At 38.1% G+C, this 25792-nt stretch overlaps 1 protein-coding gene across 1 annotated transcript in view; it reads left to right on the top strand.

The window, feature by feature from the left end:
- Window positions 1-14465, top strand: part of brwd1 (bromodomain and WD repeat domain containing 1) — a 1114631-nt gene extending 1100166 nt beyond the window's left edge. The window contains exon 30 of the transcript XR_015508883.1: window positions 14289-14465. The gene's annotated coding sequence lies outside the window, so the exon portion shown is untranslated. The remainder of the gene's footprint in view (window positions 1-14288) is intronic.
- Window positions 14466-25792: the final 11327 nt, after the last annotated feature.

Genomic DNA, 25792 nt, shown 5'->3' with positions numbered 1-25792 from the left:
AAAAATTCCTTGCTCTGTTTTACATAAATCCGTAAACATTTTTTTAAAAAGGAAAATCACAGGAAGGGGAATCATTTTGACTTCAACTGTGTATATATACAGTAAATGAATCCTGAATGCTAGTTTCACATTATATACAGCAATAATATAGTGCTGCAAAGAAGGATTGTGAGTATTTGAAACGGCGCAGTCCCTCGCTGATACTGTACACGCATTAGGCAATACATCCAAAAAGATACAAACCCTCAAACCATCGCCTTTAGAAAACCAAGTTAGACTGTTTACAAAAGCGCAAATATGGAAGTCCCATGACAGCGTTCATCCCCAGGCATCAGCTCTGAACATTCAGGAATTCAACTAAAGATAAATTATACATAAACTTTGATTAAATCAAAAAAGCCTGAGGAAAAGGTGGAATAACCCCAGAGTTTATCTCACCTTCCCACTGCAGCTACCTTGCAGAATAAGACCGAATATTGAGCGTTGCACACATATTGCACTAGAAAACCATGTGCCATGTGCAGCAACCAGAGATTTGGATCTGAACTTGCTGGCGATTCAAGACTTTCAGAATCATTTCGGAGGATGGAGGTTTAAATATGTCTTCACTGGGGGAACCAACGCAGACTCTATCTGTTATCATATTAATAGATATTCACATGTAAAATATGAAGGTACCATAGAAAGGTGGGATGTTCCGTCGCAATGAATATTTTCAGACATGGCAGATGGAAAAAACTTAGTTCAGAAAGTCTTTTAAATGCAAATTGTATTTATTAATAACTCACTTGGGGCCACTAAAGAGGGCATATGATGGATGTAATGTGTTGGATCAGAAATTAAATGTCTGTCAGAATGTGGAATATTAGCATGATGTGAGACAGACTACACGTTCCTGGAGGCCCACTAGGGTTGGGTATCGTTTGGGGTTTTTTCGATACCGGTGCCTAATCGATACTTTTAAAACGGTACCGGTGCCAAAACGGTGCCTGAATCGATACTTTTTAGCCACAAAATGATGGTGGATGACTCAACAAAAATATTTTATTTGACAAAATATTTAAAAATAATAGTTTTAATAGAACAATATATTTAAAATTTAAACTAAACTAAAATTCATATTGTATTACATTAATACATTTCCTTTGATCATTTGTTGGTTAGCATGAATTTAAGATTTGCATTACATTAGCTTACTATTAACCTGTGGGGGGTCGGGCAGGGGCCACGCACTTTTAGGAGCACATTTTAACATATATATCACAAAATACTTAAAAAATTATTGGAAGTGATTTGTTTTCATGCATCACTCTGCAGTCTTCATAAACAAGATAATTAAATAACTTAAACTCAAAATAATCTTCCTTGTTTATTTATTTGACAAGTAACGTTATACTGGTGTAGGAGAAAAATTTTCTAACATTCAAGTACATCAAGGCACATTGCTGCAACTGTAGGCCTGTTAAAGTTTACAGGTGAAGTCAATTTATTTTGCCCTCCCATTCATTCACAATAATGTTTCTGATAATTTTTACAATGTTTCCTAAAAAAATTATTATTCTGGAGTCATAATAAGTTTGCATTGATAATGACCAAAACACATTGAATGACAGTAAAAAGTAGCAATTTTACCCAATAAATGCGTTAATAATATCTATATTCTCTATATCTCTATATTTTTTGTCACACACATTGCAGGTCTTTCAGTCTCTGCTAATGACCTGATGATCTGAATCAGGGGTGTTTGAATAAGGAGACATGGAAAATGCTGTCGACTGGTCACTGTCGACTGACCGATCTACTGACCCATCCTCCTTCTTCCCCTAAACTCAACTAATAGTGTTTTAAAAAGCACCAAATGACCAGCGACCACTCACTTCTCTAAACCAAACCGACAATGTTTTTAAAAGCCAGCCAGACAAAATTATATGACAGACTTTTACCACCTTTTCAGATTTTACCACATTTTTACCCTGTTATTGACTTGTTTATTTTATTTTTTAGCTTTTGTTTTTGCCTTACCTGGTTTCTGGAACCGTTCTTCACCAGACTCAAATGAATACATCTCAAGTCTGTCTACGTACATAGTGAGCTACTGGACAAATTGTTAACAGCGGGAAAGTCGTCCATACCTGGGTAGCTAAGCGGTCGGCTGGTAAGCGCGAAAAGGAACGGCGTCATGCCATCTGGTAGTGTTTGTTTTGAGTAAATGCAGTCATATGTACATAATTCGAGATCTCCAGAAATGTATATAGGGCTACGTTTTCAAAATGAGCCTATGTTAAACTGTTGAGTTTAACCATTTTTAATACATTTAGCTGTTCTCCAGATTAGGCGGGAGCACTTTTAGCTCAGCTTAGTATACATTGTTGAATCGGATTACACCATTAGCATCTCGCTAAAAAAATGCTAAAAAACTACATTGTGTACTAAGACTAAAGGAAAATGAGAAGTTGATATTCAGGGAAAGTAAATTTTCAGTTATTCACCGTATACTATATATAAACAAAGAGCTTAGAATGACCAAGAGGCGACACTCTAGTTCAATTTGGGAAACAGCCACTAGAGGGCGCGGCGGTCATTTTTGAATGAAAACTCCAATAGAACAACAGCGTATTATAAGTCTGTAAAATAAACTATTAAAAGTGCTGATGTTCGTGATAATACGTGTTGTATTGTCGTCTTTCAGGTTGTATCTCAACTTTAATGCGCTTTTTGAATAAATAAATAAAAAACAAAGCAGCTGCTTGCCATCGCGACAGTAATGAGATCCAATGGACAGCTGATCACTTTCACTCCAAAATGGCGGAATCCGGGGCTGTTGCTGGGCACTGCTGTTGCAATGGAACATTCTATTGAGTGTCGCCTCTTGGTCATTCTAAGCTCTTTGATATAAATGAAATTAACTGTTAGTTTGCGCATTTTAAAAAATGCTCACGTTTAAATCACGGCCATTTTTTACAGTTAAGAAAACTGCAATGTGGAACCCAGAACGCTCCGACACTGTCAAAATGAAGGTACAAAATCTGTCACTGTGGTGTTCCTAACAGATCATTAAAAGTACATTTTACAATCCAGGCTCATTCTGATTACGTGCCCCTATATACATTCCTTGAGAGCACCAAATATGTTCCAGGATCTATGTTTTTTTTTTTTTGTAGTTTTTGTTTTTGCAAATAATTAAGGGGGGCACTGTTTACGCTTATTGAGATCTCATATTTCTTGCGGGTGCCATTCACACATGCTGTTCTCATGTAAATTCAGACCACTGTCGACTGACTGACTGAACGATGACCCCACTCACCCCCTTCCCTAAACCCAACTGTTTTGAAAGCAATCCAGAAAAAGAAAAGCTCTCACAACAGCCTGATGTTTACCACATTTTCTGATTTTACCACATCCTCACCCTGTTATTAACAAGTTTTATTTAAATTTTTTTGTCTTTTGTTTTTGTCTTACCTGCTTTCTGGATTCACAGTTAACTCTCCTCTGCATCTCAACTCCTCCAACATACAAGTCACTGGACAAACTAGTAACAGTGAAAAGCTGTCCACATCAAGGTAAGCAGTCAGCTGGTAAGCGCGAAAAGGAACTGCTTCCTACCGCTCTGTAGTGTTTGCTTCAAACGTTACTCTGGCTACATAATTAGCGATTTCCAGGAATGTATATAGGGCTACATTTTCAGAATGATCCTATGTTGACATAGTAATAACTAAAATGTACAAATGTATACCTCACAGTATCTTAAGATACAAAAGTGTAACCTAACCCTGCTAAAAATCCAGCTTAAACCAGCCTAGGCTGGTTGGCTGGTTTTAGCTGGTCAACCAGGCTGGTTTTAGAGGGGTTTTGGCCACTTCCAGGTTGGTTTCCAGCCATTTCCAGCCTGGTCTTAGCTGGTCAGGCTGGAAAATGACCAGCTATATCCAGCTAAAACCAGCTTGACCAGCCTCTTTTAAGCTGGACATAGCTGGTTTTGGCTGGGCGCCCAGCCTACTAGGCTGGTCAAGCTGTTTTTAGCTGGTCATCTCCCAGCCTAACCAGCTAAGACCAGGCTGGAAATGGCTGGAAACCAGCCTGGAAGTGGCCAAAACCCCTCTAAAACCAGCCTGGTTGACCTGCTAAAACCAGCCAACCAGCCTAGGCTGGTTTAAGCTGGATTTTTCAGCAGGGAAAGGTAGTAATATCCATCTGTACAGTACAAAAGTGTACTTATTGAAAAGATACCACCCCAGTGACCCAGTTTTTGTACTTTCATTTCTGAGAGTGTGGTTCAGGGGTGTCCACACTCGGTCCAGTAGAGTTTAGCTCCAACCTTAATCAAACACACTTGAACAAGCTAATCAAGCTCTTACTAGGTATATTAGAAACTTCCAGGCAGGGGCGCTGAAGTATGTTGGAGCTAAAGTCAGCAGGACACCGGCCCTCCAGGACCGACTTTGGACACCCCTGGTGCAGGGAAAATGCATGACTTGCTAAATTCCAATCAGAATCAACAACCACAGGCCTATATGTTTAGCAAGTACCTGGATTCTTCAGCTATGCAAATTTATGCTGATCGAAACCAAAGATTTACTTTCATCCCGCGTGAACAAATAAACATATAAAAAGGCTCCTGTACAGAGCGTCCCGTTACTATTTGCTTGATGTATGAAGTCTCAAACCAGGCTCTGAATAACATCATAAATCACTCAGTATTCGCATAACGCATTAATAACTGGCCCTCCAGACAATTTCATCTCTGACTCTGACTCCTATTATACTGCAGTCATCTAGCTGAATAGAACATTGATGGCAAATGCCAACCTCGAGGATTACAAATTCCACCTTCTGTCTAATTAAGATGGGTACTAGTTAGACGCCAGAGCAGTCAACAGTTTTATGTCTTGACCTTTTTTGAAAATTAGAGAGTACAGTGGTTCACCTAAATATGAAACATCTTTTGTCTTTTGCTCAGCTTGATCGCATTCCAAACCCATTTGACTTTATTGGGGCTATAGAACAGTGATGGGCTTATGATATGGGAGTAAAACGAACTTCAATATCCTGATGTGTCATTACAAAGCATCAAATTAAAATTGACATTAGCTCAATGTAGTTAAACAAGAATTATTTTTAAAGTTGGTCCAAAGTATCTTTGTAGTGTGTGTGTGTGTGCTATTGTAACATAAGGACATACATTTGTATAATGGCATGGCTATGACATAGGTATTACAAGGCGAATGTAATTTATGAGGACGTTTCCTGCAGCCCAGTTTTTCTAAATGCTTGTAAATCATACACAATGAGTTTGTTTTTGTTATTATTTTCTTCATTCCAGATAGAAAAATAAAGTTTAAGTTTGGGTTTAGGGATAGGGTTTGGATGGGTAACTCAAAAATACAGTTTGTACAGTATAAAAACAATGAAAACCTATAAAATGATGACATAATTCATATAAAAAAATATGTGCATACTTGTTTTTATATCCTGGTGGGGACTTTAACCTTTTAACCCAATTTTTGAGCATTTTCCAGAAACCGACTTACCCAAATGTAAATTTCTGTAGCTCTTGAACCCTATGCTCAAAAGTCTGGCTTTGTTTAAAACTTGACATTGGCTAGTTTGGTACCCAAGGATCAAAATAACTCAAAGTAGTAAAGAAACAGAGTAAAACATGGTAAAAAAAAGGGGAATAACAAACAGTAATAAAAGTATTAAAATAATAGCTTACCGAAACTACACATTTTAACTGTTTTTTTGTTTTGTTTTTTTAGAATATGCAAAAATCATACAAATACAAGAAAACATCAACAAATAACAAATACAAAGCAACAAAACAACAACAAAATAGTCAGGTACTGGTATGTGCGTGTGTGTGTGTGTGTGTGATGCATGTTAAGGTAACTTGGTGGACAGGTCAGAGTACATACATAAGGAAAAATAACAGTCAATAAATGAAGCAAGTGTCACAGATATAAATAAATAAATAAATAAATAAATATAGAAAGAAACCAGTCAAAGGTAGGGAGTAACAACAATGCTTACTAATGTATGATAGTAAAAATGAAAGTAAAAAGAAAGAAAGGACAACAGTAATGATAACTGACAATAATAATAAATAACAAGTGCTGCACCAACTACTACTACAGAAAGTTACTTATATTACAACTACTACTGTTTCTACTACAGCCACAACCATGACTATTACTACTACAATGTCTACTAATACTGATACTACTACAACAATGACTACCACTACTGATACTACTATAGCGTTTGCTACAACTAATACAACGTCTACTGCTACTACTACTACTACTACTACCACAATCACTTCTACTACAACTGTTTTTAAAACATATTACTGTATTTTAGTTTATGTAGTCTAAAGAACATTTCAAAATTATATTTAGATGTATTTAAACATATCAATGTCTTTATTTCGAAATATTCTGATAACAAAAACAATGCATCAAAAATCATATTTCTCAAATAATTGCAAAAAAAAAAAAATTATTTAAAGTGTAAATAACAGCTTTTCATTCAAACAAACCTAAGATAGTAAAGTGCTAATAATAAAGTGAATCAAACTGTAAAACATCTATTTATAGTATTTACAATGCAGAAGGACACTCAAGACAGTCACTGAGGAGGTTTAGGGCGTACTCACACTATGTACAGTTGCCTAGAACCAGGCCAAAGCACGCTTGTCCCCTCTCCCGTCTCCCTCGACGGCCCGCACTCACATTACAATCGGGCCTGAGCACGCTTACGTCATCGATGCTGTGCTGTTCAGTAAGCGCTCTCGCTCAGCACAGTGGAGATTTCTATAGTTATATCGCTTTAGTCCTTAGGGATGCGATGACACGCAGTCAAATATTTCGACGAACAGATCAGCCACTTTTGACGCTCATAAACAATCATAAAGCCTGTGCTGCAGGAATGAGGAGGTTTGCTGAAGGTGCGCATCTGTACTGCAATGAAGGGTTTGCGTATTTATTAAACTATGGCAGTTTGCGTTCACTGAACAGTAAGAATAATTAATAAATCCATATGTAACAGTCCCTTAAAAGTCACGTCTCGCCTTCAGTATCGGGCTTTGGCACATTTTGCACTCAGACACAAGCGTACCGCGTTAAAGCCTAAGTGAATCGTGCTCAGGCACACCTCTTCCAACCGGGCCAGGGCCGGCCAAGTGAGCCTGATTCAGCGCACTCACACTTCTCAAATGATCCAGGGCCTGGGCACGGTACGGATAGCATAGTGTGAGTAAGCTCTTATTCTCTAATCATATGGAACCCAAAGCCACTGAAAGACAAGAAAGGGAAAGACAAAAAGTTTGTAAGCAGAACAAATCAAAATTGTAAGATTATACGTGTATGTGTATGTGTATGTGTGTGTGTGTGTGTGTGTGTGTGAGTGTGTTGTACGAGAATTTACCTACAGTAGCACTGTCTCCTGCCTTTCAGGCATCCATTTGTTTCAACTTATCAGATCTTAAGTTATTTCAACTAACACTGATTTTTCTATAAGTTATGTAACAGTCAGTATTGTAACCTGACTGTAGGTGTGAATGCCATCTGAGGCTCCAAGACATTTATTTTCATTTCAGTGACATTTTTAGAGGACAAAACTCACAGCTTTAGAGAAAAAATCATTCAAATTTTCATCTCGGAGGCTTCCTTCATTAGCCGAACTGTCGTCCAAGGGAGCAATAAACAGCATGAGGGATTATCATATCTGTCTTATTGCCTTGTACAATAATACAGAATGCCATTATTACGAAACATTACTATGAGAAACTCTAAAACGGCAGATCACACAGGGATCTGTAAGAATGGCATGTTATGATTAGCTCAGGAATCGCAGCTCTGATTACATTCCAGCAAATGATCCTTTGATCTTGAAGGGAGTTCGGTTCGCAAATGAATTCTAGGAGGCAACCCATAATTGCATTGCGATTATTAGAGTGTAACTGCCACTGCGGTGGGGTAATGTGCTTGATTTGCCTTGTGTATAGCAAACAAAACAATATGATCCCATCAGGCCCTTCTCATAAGGACAAAGAGTATACAACAATAATCAATGCTGGGAAATGATACCATACTGAAAATGTGCTATGATAATCACAGAAGATGGCGCACAATATGATCAAGTTTAAATTTTCCTGAAGTACAAAATGTACACTTTCACTGAATGCCAACATGCTCTCTTTAAAGTGAGAGTTTACCCAGATATTTAAATTTGCTATTGATTTCAGCACAGGCTCACTGGAAATACGTGCTAGAGCCTACATTTTTGTGAAACCACAAAAATATACTTCAACATCCATTTTACTGGAGTTTCCAGGTTAAAAGAACACTAATGTCTTGTTTCCCCTAGGTGCTACATTATGATTCGATTTGGTGCGAGTCAACTTTTTCAGGCTTGTCTCCACTGCAAAATGGTGCCAATGATAGCCTACTTTTGATTCCTGCTTGAAGTTCTCATATTGTGTGTGTAACGTGACGCTGACAACAGGGGTGCGGATCCAAATGAAGGATTTTATTAGCAGGATGGTCAGGCAAGCAATGGTCAACACAGGGGCAAACAGATGTGCACAGGAAATCCTGAGTCATAGTCAAATAATAGGCAGATGGTCAGTACACTGCAAAAAATGCTTTTCTTACTTAGATTTTTTTGTCTTGTTTATAGTCCAAATATCTAAAAATTCCTGAATCAAGAAGAATTTTCTAGACAAGCAAAACATATCGTCTTGTTTTGAAAAATAATATGCCAATATTAAGTGAGTTTTTCCTCAAAACAAGCAAAATAATCTGCCAGTGGGGGTAAGCAAAATAATCAAAAGATAAGTCAAAAGAAAAAAGAAGATCATAAGTCAAAAGAAAAAAACAAGATTAATTAGCTTACCCCATTGGCAGATTATTTTGCTTGTTTTAAGGAATTATTATTTATATTATTATTATTTCTCAATCACAATCACAATGTGTGTGTGTATATATATATATATATATATATATATATATATATATATATATATATATATATATATAAAGACGAATTAAATAAACAAGTAAATCACAGGGTGATAATATGGTAAAATTTGAAAATGTGGTAAAAGTCGGGGCTTTTTTTGGATTGCTTTTATAAAACAGTATTGGTAGAGTTTAGGGAAGGGGGTGGGTGGAGTCATCTGTCAGTTGGTCAGTCAGTCATGTCAGTCGACAGCGGCCTCTGGTGTATTTATGCAAGAACAGCAAGCGCGAATGGCACTTGCGAGAGAAATTTGAGATCTCAAAAAGCGTACGCAGATGACTCTGGTGGAATCGCAAGAACTGAAAGTGCAAAAAAGCACCTCCTGGGATTTATTTGGCACTCTCCAGAAATGTATAGGGCTGTTTTCAGAATGAGCCTGGGGTGAACATATCAGGATGTGCTTTGGCAGGCCGAACTGCTGATGACATGAAGTGCATGCAAATGTTGGGCGCATGCTAATTAATAGCCCTGTGTGCAACACAACAGTCTTTATCGTGTTCTAAAAGAGGCCTGTTTTTCACCAGGGTTCCTCACTTGCTGAATTTACATCAGAATCAAGTAACAGTGGTGCTAGAGGCTTACAGAATTGCTATTACCATGAACTCTTATTATTTGACTATGCCCAGGTTTACCCAGATTTTCTTCATAGGACACATTTAAAAGCAACTGCATTACTTACTTATTAAAAGTAGATTCAGCTAATTACTTTTTACAGTTTGCCATTCCATTTTTATAGAACTAAAATATGAAAAGGAAATCATATTTCATCATTCATGTCAGCCCATTACACGCAAGTTCAACACCCTCAGGGTTAATGACACTTATGTTCATATTGGTGACTGAATATTATCTATATTTATTATAAAGTGCTTTTGTGTGACTGCTATTAGGTCTGACATTTACTGTTATTTTCTCTCTTACTGGTGGTTTTCATGTGTCATGAATTTCATTTAAATCCAGTTATTTCTTGTGACCATAGCAACTGGCTTGTTGAGTGTTTTTTTTTCAGATGCAGATGTTGGAATGGATTAAATGGAAACCATAATGTAAATCCTGTCATTACAGAACAGATGGAAATAAGAATGAATGTGCGATTAGAAAAGTAATTTTGTCAATGTAAATTATATCACACAGGAACAAAAAATGTCACCATTATTATACGATCACACGGAGATTGTAAATCTTAATTAGCTTATTATTATGTCCCTCATATTATACAGAAACTAATATACTCTTATGTTTTTAAAGGAACGCAGAGTTTTTGTCCAGTAACAATACATTTTCTTTTTCAGTTTTTGATCAAAGTTGTCAGTTCAAAACCCCCATAGCAAAATTTCTTTGGCCCAGATCTGGCTCACACCATCAGCATTTGCTTGGGCCACATGTGTCACCATACCTTGCGTTCTTGCTACCTTCCTCTATTTAGTGTTACAGATCACCTTTCTCACCTGCTTTTATTTGCAGTCACAGGAACACCAGTCATTTCGGCTAATTTTTTCCCCATTTATAGCACGTCATTTCCCTTCATGTTCGCCAGTATGTTGTCGCTTGTGTGTCTATGTGAAGCATTCTGTTACTCACCCTGTATCTGTGTCCAGGACTTCCAGTGAGCGAGCGTCCCGTTATTGTGGAGTCTTTTCTTTGATGCTTCCGCAGCGTTCACCCAACTGGACTACCCTTGTTTCGATGCTTTTCCTGAGACCCTCTACTTGAATAAAGACTTTGTTTTCTCTGCATTTGAGTTCACCTCTTCTTTGCCCGTGACAACATGCCACAATGAATTACGGTACATGACTGGACCAAGTCTGGCTTCCATACAAGAGGCAAACGTGGACCATATCTGGACCAAGTCTTAGCCATGTTAATAACCCATAACTGGGCCTTAAATGTTTTTTTTTTTATAAGCTATGAAGCATTTTGCTTTATGGCTGTGCTTTTTCTTGAAGCGACCTGATTGATAGAATTTTTTCTTTACTCAAAAATAATTGAAATGTATTTTAAAAGTGGGTCAAGATAGACCGAACTTACGTGGCCCACATATACATTTTTAACATCTGGGCCAAATACTACATTTGATATCTGTCCCAAGTCTTTAGTGCAACCTGTAAGACGGTGCCACCTCGGCCAAACCTGGGCCATATTTGGCCCATGTGCTGTATGCTAGTGCCGGACGAATGCCTGCTGTGCCAGCTTTATGCCAAATCTGGGCCAGAATTCTTTGCTATTGGAGAATAGGCATAAGGCAACATTCAATATCAACTCAATATATCGTGACAATGAAAAAATAAAGTTATAGATAAAGATAATAAACTTTAAAAATAAAGTTTATTATTAACCGTTTCTAACCTTTAGATTTTTGCAATTGGGGGGGGGGGATGGGGGGGGGGGGTTTAAAAAGTATTGAAAGTTGATGAATCAATTATGAGAAGATTAAGGCCCTTAAAAAGGTATTAAAGTCTTAAGCGCGTTTTTATGAGGTCGTAAATCTAGTTCGAGCGTTTTCCAAAGTGTTTGATTCCAAAAAAAGCATAAATATATTCATTTTCCTTTTAATATTAACAATGACGTGCTCGATCCACGCAACTGGTTCAGGCCAGGGCATGTCCGGTCAAGCTCCTTTGACCGGGTGATGTCACGGAATTTGTGACAAACGCAGTACAGTGATGTGACGCTCTCCACATGTAACGAATCCATAGGGCAAAACAGACAGCAGAATGGGAAAAAATGTAAGTGTTACGAATGACCAGGAGGCAAAAAGTGTCACAGAAGCCGCTGGTGAAGAGTGATTTTATTTGACAAAGTGAAAACAAAATCCTGCAACAAGGTGAAAGTGACAAAATAACAATACATAAAAATAAACTATACAATATTTACAAAGTATATACAGGATTGTTCAGCTAAATTAAGCCAATGACCTGAAAAAAAATCTGTTGATTATACGCTCTCTCACTCAACACAACCTGCTCCTACAACAACCCAAACAGAATCCTTCTTCTTCTTAGTTTTTTTGTGAATTGCATATTATGCATATTCTATGCATATCGCCACCTAGTGATGTGACGTTGTGAGCCGAGACTTCAAAGCATGTATCAAAAAAACGATACATCTCGCAATGAAGCAGTGCATCGGAGCTTGATTTGTTTTGCCATTATCACGTGATCGGTGACGTCCGAAGCTTCATTTTCGCCTATATCCACGTGACTGCTTCGAATTTTGATTCAAAGGTTTAAACACCCTCATGGGTTAGTAAAGTGTATAGCGAGAGATTACGCATTGATTACATACATTTCTACTGTTTCACTGCAACGGTCCCACAAACCAGTAATTTCACTAAAATATAATAGTAATTTATAGTAAAAAGGTTTTGAAAGATGCCAAAAATGTATTAGCGTATTTTTTACAACTGTCTTTAAAGAAAACCACTGCATATCTAAGTATAGTGTTTAAGGGAGGCCAGCTGTCAAGTGCACCTCAAAAGCATCACTCACATAGCCTCCTCCTAGAGCACTCGCCCTCCATGCAGGAATTGCTGGTTCGATCCCCACTTGGAACGAGTGGGTGGGCAAAGGACTAATTGGAATATGATAGATGTAAATAGTTTTGAACACTTTGGATTTTACTACAGTCATCAATGCTTTAATGTAATATACTTATGTGTAAAAACTAAAGTAATTGAGTAATCTATTTATATTACTGTTGCTGTTTTACTACATGATTGAGTTGGTCAGTTGTGAACATTTGACATTATTGCAACACAGTGCTTTCCCACACTTCAACCAGAAGAGGTCCTCATCGAGCTCTGATTTAGAAAGCTTCGAGTAACGAACTTTTGTCCGATACAATTGTGTCGAGAGCTTCACTGTTTCAGAAAGCTTCCTTTCACCATCACTAAGATTTGGTAGTGATGTAACGTTGTGCGCCGAGGCTTCAAAGCATGCATCAAAAAAACGATACATCTCGCAGTGAAGCAGTGCATCGGAGCTTGATTTGTTTTGCCGTTATCACGTGATCAGTGAAGTCCGAAGCTTCATTTTCACCTATACCCACTTGACAGCTTCGAATTTTGATTCAAAGGTTTACACACCCTCATGGGTTAGTAAAGTGTATAGCGAGAGATTAGGCGTCGACTACATACATTTCTACTATTTCAAAGCACTGCACTGGTCCCACAAACCAGTAATTAAACTAAAATACAACAGTAATTTATAGTAAAAAGGTTTTGAAACATACTAAAGTGTATTAGAGTATTTTTAAAGAAAACCACTGCATATCTAAGTATAGTGTTTAACAGAGGCCAACTGGCGAGTGCACCTTAAGAGCAACACTCACATAGCCTCCTCCTAGAGCACTCGCTCTCCATGCAGGAATTGCTGGTTCGATCCCCGCTTGGAACGAGTGGATATACTTATGTGAATATACTTATGTGTAAAAACTACAGTAATTGAGTAATCTGTTTATAGTACTGTTGTTGTTTTACTACATGATTGAGTTGGTCAGTTGGGAACATAACACAATATTGGAACAGTGCTTTCCCACACTTTAACCAGAAGAGATCCTCATCGAGCTCTGATTTAGAAAGCTTCGAGTAACGAACTTTTTTCCGATACAATTGTGTCGAGCGCTTCACTGGTTTAGAAAGCTTCATTTCATCATCACTAAAATTTAGGGCCATTTTATATCATTGGCCCCGCCCATGAGTTAAACCATTTTAAAAGTTGCAGGGTAATATGTAGATTTAAAAAATACATAAAAAGACATTAAACAAAAGTATAAATTAATAACAAAAGTATAAATTAATAAGTAAATAAATATGCACACAAAACTCAAAACACAACAAACAACCAATACAAATGAACAACAGAACAGTGATTTTTATCACTGACCATGGGGTAGTGACCCTGATGATGTCATCCAAAATGGCTGCTCTGAAGAGAAGGCGGGAAAAGACTGTATAAATGTCTTTGTTTGAAATGAAAACGGGTTTGGTGCTGAGAAATGGAAACCGGTAAGTGTATGTAATCTTTCTATGTCTGTTTAATGTGTTGTTTAAAGAAAATGTGTCTGTGGTTATTTCAGTGTGAATGAAAAGATGATATGGGCTATTGTTTGACATGAAATGGAGATATTTACATAAACACAAGGTTAATCTTTGACCATAAAACGACTTATACACATTACACAAACACACATGCACGATACAGATAACACAACAAAGATCCATGTTTATAAGTGTAAGGTTTTTATGCATTAGTTTAATGTGATGTGTGTAGGGTTGTAACGGTATGAATTTTTTACGGTATGATAATCGTCTAAAACAATACCACGGTTTGACGGTTTCGCGGTATACGGTATGTTACAAATGTTACAAAATAATAGAACAGTGAAGCAAATTTGACTTTTTCCAAATAATATATTTTCAGTTACTATAAACAACACCACTTACAATGAACAAATAAAAAAATAAGAAAATAATAAATAATGTGTCAGTCCAAATAAAGTCCAAATAAACATGGTGCAAATCCTCAGTAAAAAAATAGCAATAAATATTTACTATACTATAAATAGTTACATAACGAAACTAGATTCAATATGGAACATCCTTAGGTTTTATGTGCCAGCATGGATATGGTTGTCTGTGGATATGGATTTGGATATGGTTGTCTGCAATGCAGACAAACAGCTGCACCTTCATTTGCGTCTTTTGAAAACAGCAAGAGCAGCAGTTCGTCTTTACTGTGTCACTGTTTTGTCATGTTTCTGTGCTGCTGTGCATGCAAAAGTACTTAGTATGAGAATTATTTCATGCAAAACTTTTTTTTTGCGTTTTATTTAGCCGTGCATAAATGTATGCCTATCTCTCATTCTGTGTTGTTCAAAAAGCTCATTTTTGGTCAACAAACAAAAGCGAAACCTATGCTTATTGGTTGTGATATAGCGAGTTTGAACCAATCTAGGGCATGGAGGAGGGACAATGCATCAATGTATCATGTCTGGTTTGTCCGGAGACACAGTGACGAGCGTTTCTTTGTCAAATCAGCGTTGTCAAATTTTGATGACGTAACCGCACTGATTCCGGAGCCTCCGGAGCCGCGAATGTTATGTGATACAGCACTGGAAAGCTGAGATTGTCTTCTTTATGCTAATCTTTGAATTGTATGAATCGGATCAGCGGATCAAAAGTTATTAAACATTTAAGAGCAATACTTTATTTTTAGCGGCGGGCGGCTGTCTCGGTCTTTAAGGGTTAAAACCGTTGATATGCAATTGTTCATGGTATGATAATCGTGCACGTTCAAATCGTGGTAGACCGTCATACCGGTATATTGTTACAACCCTAGATGTGTGAATGTCAGTCACAGTGTTTTTGCTCAGTTGTAAGTTTGTGTCTCCTGGTTGGAGAAAGACGAGTTTAAACAGTGGCTGAAGCATGGTTGGGCTCCATTGATTTATTTAACTACAACTCTTTATTATCAATTGTTTATTAAATTCAAGGTTTGACACTGATTAAAACTTAAAGTGGCGATGAGGTCTTCAAATATTCTGAGAAGGTCTTTGAAATTACTTACAAAATATTGAAATTACCTTTAGGATTCTTGCATATATCTGGATATAACTAAAAAAGCAATAGACGAAGTATTTGTTTTGTTAGCGCAATTGCTAACCTTTTTTGCAGATTAGGTCAATATGGTGATGGGACATTGATCATCCTAAAAGCTTCGCCAAATTTATCGCAACATGAAAAATTTACATTATCATAAGTCTAGTTGTACACAAATGCCACAGTGTTCTGAATAATGATTGATGAGTTGGTTAAGCAGTAGACAGATTCCATGGATCGTAAACTGAAACTGATGTTGCCTGTACTCTCTCTGCGGTAGATAGAGATGTCTGTGATCAGTGAAACTTCAGATCTGACACACCGTGGAGCACCATGACAGATGTTGAAGTTTTAATACTGTAATTATGTAAAACTTAATTAGCATTCACTCTAAACCAGTTTAAAACATAACTCAATTATACAAGTCTCTGACATTGCTTCTGGAAACTCTTCATATGAATTGCATGAAACTTCCAAAGGACAATTCATTATATATACAGTGAAAGGCGAAATTATCTGCCCTCCTGTGAATGTTGAATCTTTTTTTAAACATTTCTCAAGTGATTCTTTTACAGAACAAGAACATTTTATTCACAGTTTTTCTTTTTATATTTCTACCCTAGAGAAAGTCATTTTTAATTTGGCTGGTCAATAATATTAGCCCCTTTATTTTTTATTTTGTTTTAATCAGCTGTATACAAAAACAAATCCCTGTTGTCCAACGACTTGCCTAGTCAACCTAATTAACCAAATTTGTTTAATTGCACATTAAAGGACTCTGTAAGGTACTGTAATGTTTGAGTTGGTCAGTTGTGAACATTTGACATTATTGCAACACATTGCTTTCCCACACTTCAACCAGAAGAGGTCCTCATCGAGCTCTGATTTAGAAAGCTTCGAGTAACGAACCTTTTTCCGATACAATTGTGTCGAGAGCTTCACTGGTTCAGAAAGCTTCCTTTCAGCATCACTAAGATTTGGCTGGCCAATAATATTAGCCCCTTTATTTTTTATTTTGTTTTTATCAGCTGTATACAAAAAAACAAATCACTGTTGTCCAACAACTTGCCTAGTTAACCTAATTAACCAAATTTGTTAAATTGCACATTAAAAGACTCTGTAAGCTACTGTATCATCAGATATTTATTATACAATGCTTAAAATGCCCATTTTGCTGTCAGATGTAGCAGAGAGGTGAACTGGACCTCGGAGTGACGGATCCATTTGGAAACGCTAAATCTAGAAGTCATCCACGTGGAATATCAGCGATGCTCTCATCATCTTAGCACGCACAAACACTCACGCAGCTTCAACCTGGATCTCCACGTCGCCCCAACAGTGGTGCTGTTTTTCCGGACGGGTGGTAGAACAGGCTCGGTTGTTTACTGCGACTTTCTCAGGTAAGCATTGTATTCATTGCAATTGGCAAACATGTGATTTTACTTTTTTCTTTGTGACTCGCTCTACAGCGCACTTTAACTTCCTGCACTTCACTTCCCCTCTTTCTGATTCCGCTTCCACTTATATTGAAAACAGAATCCATCTGCCACCACAGCGTCATCCATTTTACCTTACAAATTAAATCAGTTGCAATAACTTAATGTACCCCAACCCTCAAAATGAAATTAATCCATGTCCTAGAGAGGAATTTTATATGGAAGTAAAATGTTCCGTCACACAAATGCTGATTGTGTGTAGAAGTGCTGCTTATATGCAACCCAAGCTCATTCTGGAAACGTAGCCCCGCGGACGTTTCTGGAGACCGCGATTTACGTGGCCGGAGGTACGTAAAGGCCGCTATTGTTTTTTTTCAAGCGGACGCTGAGGGGCGGTGTGGCGCCGCTCCGCCCCTCCTCTTCGCGCTCCCCAGCCGACGGCTCGCCTCTGAGTGGAGGGCTTTCCTGATGCAATCAGTTTGTCCGCTTAGCTCACAGTGTTGCGTCGGCGGAGCGGAGGCCCCGGAGGAGGAGCCGGAGCCGGCCGCGGTGGATGACGACTGGGATCGAGTCCGGGCAACGGCAGGTTCCGGAAATCAGGTAAGACGAAAAACGGAATCCGAAAAATAAGGGCGAGAACGCAGCGGGATCCGAAAACGCGGTCGAAATCGAAGACGAGGGCTTTTGCTTTTTTTTTTTTTTTTTTGATCCGGTGGCTTTTCGCGCGAGAACGGCGCGGGCGCGAACGCCGCGCGCTCCCGAGAGGCGCCCGAGACGCGAAAAAACGCGCACAGCGGCCTCTCGCGGATCCGCGAAAACAAAAAACGCTCGAATACGTACCTCCCGGGACGTAAATCGCTACGTTTCCACAATGAGCCCGGGTTGCTTATATGTGTGTGCTAATGTGGTGCAGCCAACACAATCTCACGGCAATTTACGTAAAAACGTAAGTTTTTGATTTAGTGGCTTATTCGTATGAATTTGTACGATCAAATTCGTACAATGTGCTCATCGCCCAATGACAGTTGGTGTTTAGGGGTGGGGTTGGGTGCCACGCCTCCTTTGTATAATCATACAATTTCGAAAGACTGAACTCGTATGAATTCGTACAAATTAGCCACTAAACTGGCAAAACGCAAAGTACTTACGTTTTCCCGTGAGATCAGGCTGGGTGCAGCTAGAAGTCTAATCAGAGTCCGAGATAAACTGCATCAGGTGTGTTGGCGCATAACTTGATGGGATGTGTAGTCCAGGGGTGAATGGTTGATGGAGTATGCATATATTTGGAGTGCCCTCTAGTGAGTCTGGTGGGTATTCAAGCTTATAATTGTAACAATTATCAATAAATATCAATAATCTGTCATCAAACTAAAGACAAAAGAAATTGGTGATTAAAATGAGTTCATAATAAAGTAACGTTGTTTACATATTAATACATCATTATCCATGTACTATTATTGTAAAGTGTCACCTTATAAATAAATTCAGTTTGCAATAACTTAATATACCCCAACCCACAAAATATTCTATAAAATAATAAAATAATTCATATTCTAAAGAGGAATTTTATATGGAAAATATTCCGTCACACAAATGCTAATTGTGTGTAGAAGTGATGCTTATGTGTGTGCTAATGTAGTGCAGCTGGGTGTCACCATTGCGGTTCACATGCACCTTCTGTGTTGTCACTTATTTCGTCAGTTTGTTGTGGTCATGTGCTGAGCTCATCAGTGTCTCACTATGTTCAGCTGTGTTATCAGTCCGCTCCAGCTGTTATCTATCACCACACCTATTTCAGGGCAGCATTTTCCTTGCTCACTGCTCGTTGGGTTGTTTCATATTATTCTCTGTATCTCCGTCGGGACTTTCGGTGGCTTTGTGTGTCAGACTTTTCCTGTGCTGTGATATGCGACAGAGACTTTCCAGTTCTCATCCCGGCAGTAATTGTCCTTTGAACTCAGTTTGTTTTGTTTTTTTTTGACCGTCACTTCTGCAATTGCTTTGCAAATACACTACACTTGCAATTGGATTCTTTTGTTGACTTTTCCTTAGCGTGACACTGGGAGTCTAATCAGAGTCTGAGGCAAACTACATTGATACATGAAGCCCCTAATACATGGGGGGGCCTCATGTATCAACGCTGTTAACGCTGCTTAAACACTGCATTCGCCAGATTTCACGCTCACGTTTGGATTTACTAACGATGAAATGAACATAAGTGTGTGTTGGTCCACGCCAACTTCACGTCTGGCGTACATGCATTTCTTGTGTGTGTTTGTTTTATTTCCATTGGCGACTCCTTGAGGCAATTATGTTAAATTGCACATTACAAAGTATCTTTGAGCCGTGCAATGGCAGCTGTATGGAATGGGATCATCCGCAAGTCTAGCAGGTTTATAAGGTTTTCATACAGGCCCGGATTGGCTAATGATTGGAGAATTCCCGGTGTGCCGGTCCGTATTTTGGCCGCGAGGGCCGGTGTCCCTAGCTCCAGAATCTGTTGCTTACAGCAGTCACACTTTTTAAATTAATGTATTTATTTACTTGACCACAGTCTTCTTATTCAATATTTTACAGCAGCTCTGCTCTTTTTATCTATTTTCTCGCAGCCTTGTTATCAACATGCAGCCTGCAGGTTGAATATCATGTAACTGTTGTTGTGGTCGAGTGGTTAGCACGTTAGGTTTTGAAATCACCGACTCGGGTTTGATCCTCGTCTGAGTAATTTATTTTTTTTTCATTTTTATTGTTAAGACATAAAATACTGTTAGGGTTGTTGAATATTTGAAGTTCTAAAGCAGCTGTTTTCTCAAAAAAGACGTGATAGTTTAAATAAAAACTGAATTGGAAATGACCTTATTTCAATATAGTCAGTCGTGAACTGAGGTGGGCCGATCTAAGGCTTGAAACTCCAGGGCTGAAAAGGAGTCCCACACCAGCCCTATTTTCATACCATGCAGTTGACCAGCCAAACATTAAAGTGCAATTTTCAGCGATTGCCGGTTTTCCCTATGTAATCAGAGCAATCGACTGCACGCACATGGCTATTGTAATGTTTGTGTTTAACTCTAAGCCAATGATGTTATATAAGCAGGGCATTCCATGTTCCTATTGGCTAGAATGAGTGTCAGTCAAGTTCCTCAAGAAAATGATAGAGAGAATAGGAAACAAGGGAACGCATGCGATGCTGTAAGAAAGCGCTAAGAAAGCGCTATTTTCTGAGTTAAGTTGATATTAAAAAAAACATACATTGTTACAGCCAGCCTGTGAGTGGTCTAATATTCAACTTACATAACAGCTATAAAGGCCCCATCTTAAAACGAATTTGCGTACGTGAATCGGAAACATTTCCATTACAGATTATTTGCATAGTTACTGAATGCTCAAATGCGCTTAACATAATACACACGCTTAATTATGATTCCTACTTGTCTTCCTCTTGATGATGAGTAGGCAAAATCTGATATGTAGCGGGGGGAAAAAAAGAAGAATGAGTTCATCAGACACTGGATTCGAACCGGGTTCATGATCAATCGTGTGAAAACATGTTTCCATGCGATTTACGAGCTACGCCACTTGCGCTGCTGTTTGCTGCTTGCTTTAGTTCAGTTGTCTCTGTCAATCAAACAGTGATGGGAGAGAATCACTCAACTAGCTCATTCCAACGAGGTGTGCTATTTGCACTTAGCCTAAACAGACACTACAAAATTTTACACCTTTACATCGGACCATTTATTTTTGAATTCACTCACAGTGCGATGTTCAGACCCCACTGCGTTAACCGCATCAGCTTAATTCTCACACAATTGTGGATAAACTTTCCAATAACACAGTTTTTCAACGGTCTACCTCCAATAGGAGCACCTCCAATTCACATTCTGTGTAGTTTCTCTGCTTGCTTGCTTTTGCCATTGCTTTTTCGTTTGGTTTTGCCAAAGTAGAGTCATTACCATAGTTATTAGGGGGAGGAGGCAGGGAGGGTTTTGCGCTTGTGCACGTACACTCAGTTTCACGTTAATTTGAAGTTTCAGTGTTTCATACATCTGAATTATTTTCTGCGAATGTACATTTACAGCTTTGTGCGTACGCAATGTTTTAGTATGAATTCAACGTAGGTCTTCGTACATGAGGCCCCAGGTGTGCTGGTGCAAAACATGATGGGACATGAAGTCCAGGGGTGAATGGTTGGTGGAGTATACATATATTTGGAGTGCCCTCTAGTTAGTTTGGTGGGTACTCAAGCTAATGACTAACATTTATCAATCTATATTATCAATTATCTGTCATAAGGCACAATAAGACAAAGTAAATTAGTGATTAGAAAATTTGTGATCAAAATTATTATATAATAAAGTAACGTTTAGTTTACATATCAATACATCATTATTCATGTACTGTTATTGTAAAGTGTAATGCAGTTGTAATGCATCCTTCAAAATAATGTCCTAGAGAGGAATTTTATATGGCAGTAAAATATTCAGTCGCACAATTGCTGATATGACTAATAAGAAGTGATGAATCATTTCTCCTCAGGACACCAATTTTCATGGTCACTCCATCACTTTTCCAGAATTATTGTAATTATGCAATTATATGCCAAATAGGGATGTCATGAATAAATACCAAGTCATTAGCTTTTTTTCTGTGTTAAGAAAATTACACAAAATCTTAAATGACTGCTTTATGCTTTAAGATGGTGCCAAAATGTCATCTTATCATTTATTATCTTTTTTTTCTGCTTTAAACCAAATGCAGTCCTTTAACTTTCTAACCCCATGCGTAAATAATACTGAAATTATGCATATGAGTCATAGTTAAACTGAATAATTTAATGATAATAATGATAACAATAAGCTTTACCCATTATAGTTTAGCAGTGTTTTTCCCTTTAACCCTTTTCAAGGTCCTTGCATATTCACTGCATTCAATAAAGGTTATTTATTCATCATAAGAGTTCCATTCAGAAACTTCTCATCCTGTAAATACAGTTTTTTTTTTATTTACCGTTGATATTTTGTATTTGCTAGAAGTTTGGAACTTCTATAGCAATAGAAGTAATATGATTGCAAATATTAGTATTAGCGCCCAATCTATCATCATCTAAAATACTACATGTTGACATTACTTATTGTAAAGTTACATGAGTATTTTAGAAGGGAAATATTTTAGGACTGTAGCAGAGACTAAAGCTATGGTGCAAACATGAATAGGCTATTTCATAAAAGTACAATAACATTTCATCATAGTCATTATTGAACTAATTTTAAAGTTTCAGAAAACGAATTATCATAATTGTGAGGTGATTTCTTTTCTACATTCAAATTAAATGCAAATGAGCTCTAGCTCTGATTCAGTGAACACACCCATATCAGCCAGGCAGAGAGAGCAAGACAGGTAGAAGGAAAATAAAGTTATTTGTCTTAAAGGGGGCCTATTATGAAAAAAAATCACTTATAAGTAGTTTTAACACAGTGTGTGGCAACTGTCTGTGAATATAACCAGCTTCTAGTGGTAAAAAAAATTATAAATTACATTTATTATAATCACACTTATGAAATGCAGTCTGCAGAAACACTTTCTCCCTTTGTACGTGTCATCAGAGAGGGAAAGCTCCGCCCTCTAGTGATCATTAGCACAGGACCCAAGTGTTGTTTTTAAACTACCACTATGCTGGTACATCCCTCCTGGTCCTCAAATACATTGTGCACCCTTCTCACCCTCCCCACCGCATCCCTCCTTACTCTTCAGACAGGCTGTGCACACCCTGTCAAAGCCCACCAAACCACCACCCCCCAACAGCTGAGCGGGACTCTGCAAAATAAACTGTGAAACTCTGACCAATGTGAGGAGTGTTTACTCACACATGACTTGTTTTAGCTCTTTTGGTCCATTTAGAAACTTTACATTGCGAAAGCGAACCGCACCACGAACAAAGACCAACAATGTAACAATTTTAATCCCTGTTTCGGAACAACTGAATCGATTCACAGGTGTGAAAGCATCTTTAAAGTGCATATTAAAGGCTTAACTATTAATGTAGACAACTGAAAAAAATAAATATTGCTTAAGAGGCCTAAAAATATTGACCTTAAAGTAGTTTTCAAAAAATAAATAGCTTTTATTCTTCCGAAATAAAACAAATAAGACTTTCTCCAGAAGAAAAAATATAGGAAATAATGTAAAATAAATTTTGAAAACTAAATTCACAGGAGGGCTAATCATTTTGGGCCCTATCATACATCCGGCGCAGTATGGCGCAAGGCGCGGCGCAATAGTCTTTTGCTAGTATCAGCTGGGCGCAAGAGTCGTTTTGAGGCGTTGCGCTACGCTGTTTAAATAGCTAATGCATTAGCGCTCATTTGTGTTCTGGTCTAAAAAGGAAGGGGTTCTGAGGCGGACCGCTGGCGCGTTGCTATTTTGAGAAACTAAAATAGATTTTTCATTAGACCAAAACAAACCCGGTCTAAACTCCAGCGCAGAGTTGCGCCTCGCTTACACACTGCTTAATACGCACAAGAGAGCAATACAAATATCTTTACATATGAAAAAACTTAAATATTAAGGATATATATAGGATATAATAAGAATAGATATAGGATATAAATATAAAGGATTAAAATATTACAAAACATATTATTTTCTAGCCTACATAAATATGAAAAATCACTGCTTTTATGTCTTCTTCATCTCGGGAGGCTTTTTCAGTTCATTCATAACAATTTGCTTTTGTATAATGTTATTATTATAGGCAGTATTATTTATTATATCCATATTTATATTTGTTTTATTAAAACAAGCTTAGATTTGCCCACCTGCAGGTTTTTGACCATATGGGGCACAGCATGTGTTTTAGGATATAACTCAGGTTTTTGAACACACTTCGTTTTTATTGTTCATTTATTCGTTTGCTGGAAATTAGAACTGAATTTAGAAATAGTTTTGAAATGAATATTTGCGCTTAACAAACACAATTAATTATTTATAGGCTAATTGATGTCTGTGCATAAAGGTTTCCCTATCCAAGAGCGAAAGTGAAAGTAGTTCCATTATCTCTCATTCTCACGCGGTAGATGCTGTTTAACAGTTTTCTGTTAAAAAAAACTGTCAACTGTATGCTTGTGAAATGCTCATTTTTTCCACTTAGACTTACTTTACAACCTTTAAATAGCGAATGCGCTCTTGGCGCGACACAGCTGGCTCTTAAACGGAATAGGAGATGAGACTCTAATTGGTTTATTCTCAAAACACACCTATAACTCATTAAGACAATAAACTCAACCCTTTTAGACCATGCGCCACAGCGCAAAGCGCATTTTCCCGTCCTTAAATTAGCAAAAATGCGTTCTGACATGCCCTGAAAGCGTTTGCGCTCTGCGCATGGACCGTCAAAATAGAGCCCTTTGACTTTAACTGTATTTAAAAAAAAAAAAAGTCCCTGTAAAATCCTGGAGGGTCAGAATAATGCTTAAAGCGATTAGTTACTGTACTCTAGCTACTGTCACACAGCTAAGTCAGAGTCAAGCTACGGTTATTTATCAGTGATGGCAAGTACCCTTCCTTTGGAAGCCCCGCTAGCTTCTTCAATGCCAAGCTTGTTGTAGCTCATCTGGACAGCGTGGAGTTGGCTGAAAGTGGCATTAATAACTTATGGGCTCAGTATTCCTGGCCACTCTATCAATCAGTTTGGGGACAGCAGAAAGCTTGGGTAATTTGCTTGTGTCCAATTGAGGGTAATTGTACTGAACTTCGGGCCAAATTGAGGATCAATACAATGGGAGATATAAAGGCCGGCATGCGTTGAGGCTAGATAGCGTGCCAGAGAGCGAAACCACATTCATCTACCACATTTATTTAGATCCACCCGGTAATAATGGCCACTGCTGTCCCCCTTCCTGCTAAAGCGAACAGGCGTGATGGAGCATTGATGACAGCGTGGGAAAACTGCACCTGCGCCACATCATAAATCCTCATCTGAGCTTCCTAGAAAGCCTGTAACAGGTTGGATGTGCTGTATCTCTTCACAAACTGGAATGTGACAGATCTGGGCCACCCTAGAAAACATCCCTTGCCTCTGGTCGAGAAGGTTCCTGCTCCTGCTATTAAACCCTGATGGGTTCACATTCATCTTCATACCTGTGGACCTGACGGAACTGTATTTTCAAACAATAATATTGATAATAAAAAGGCTTCACGTTTTAAATCTAAAGTTTAAAGGTACATTTAAGATTAGTGCCTTCTTAAAAATCATGTAAGGGTGTCGTAAGACTCATTAAACCTTTGTAATCATTAATGTGAATGAGATTTTATGCATTCTTGCAGGACTCCCTGAGTTTAATGGCTCCTCCTTCATCTTATCCCCAGACATGCTCAATAATGTTCATGTCTGGTGACTGGGCTGGCCAATCCTGGAGCACCTTGTCCTTCTTTGCTTTCAAGAACTTTGATTTGGAGGCTGAAGTATGAGAAGGAGCGCTATCCTGCTTGAGCATTTGCCTTCTCCTGTGGTTTGTAATGGGCAGCACAAATGTCTTAATAGCTCAGGCTCAGACTGTTGATGTTGCCATCCACGCTGCAGATCTCTTGCACACCCCCATACTTTGTAACCCCAAACTCTGATATTTCCTTCACCAAATCTGACTGATTTCTGTGAGAATCTTAGGTCAATGCGGGTTCCAGTGGGCCTTCTGTAGTTTTTGTAATGATTGGGATGCAGTTCAACAGATGATTCATCTAGGAAATC

Source organism: Danio rerio, chromosome 15, assembly GCF_052040795.2.
Source record: "Danio rerio strain M-AB ecotype USA chromosome 15, GRCz13ab, whole genome shotgun sequence".
In the NCBI taxonomy this organism is placed as follows: domain Eukaryota; kingdom Metazoa; phylum Chordata; class Actinopteri; order Cypriniformes; family Danionidae; genus Danio; species Danio rerio.
The sequence above is the reverse complement of the archived record's forward strand: the minus strand, read 5'-3'. Positions and strand labels throughout refer to the sequence as shown.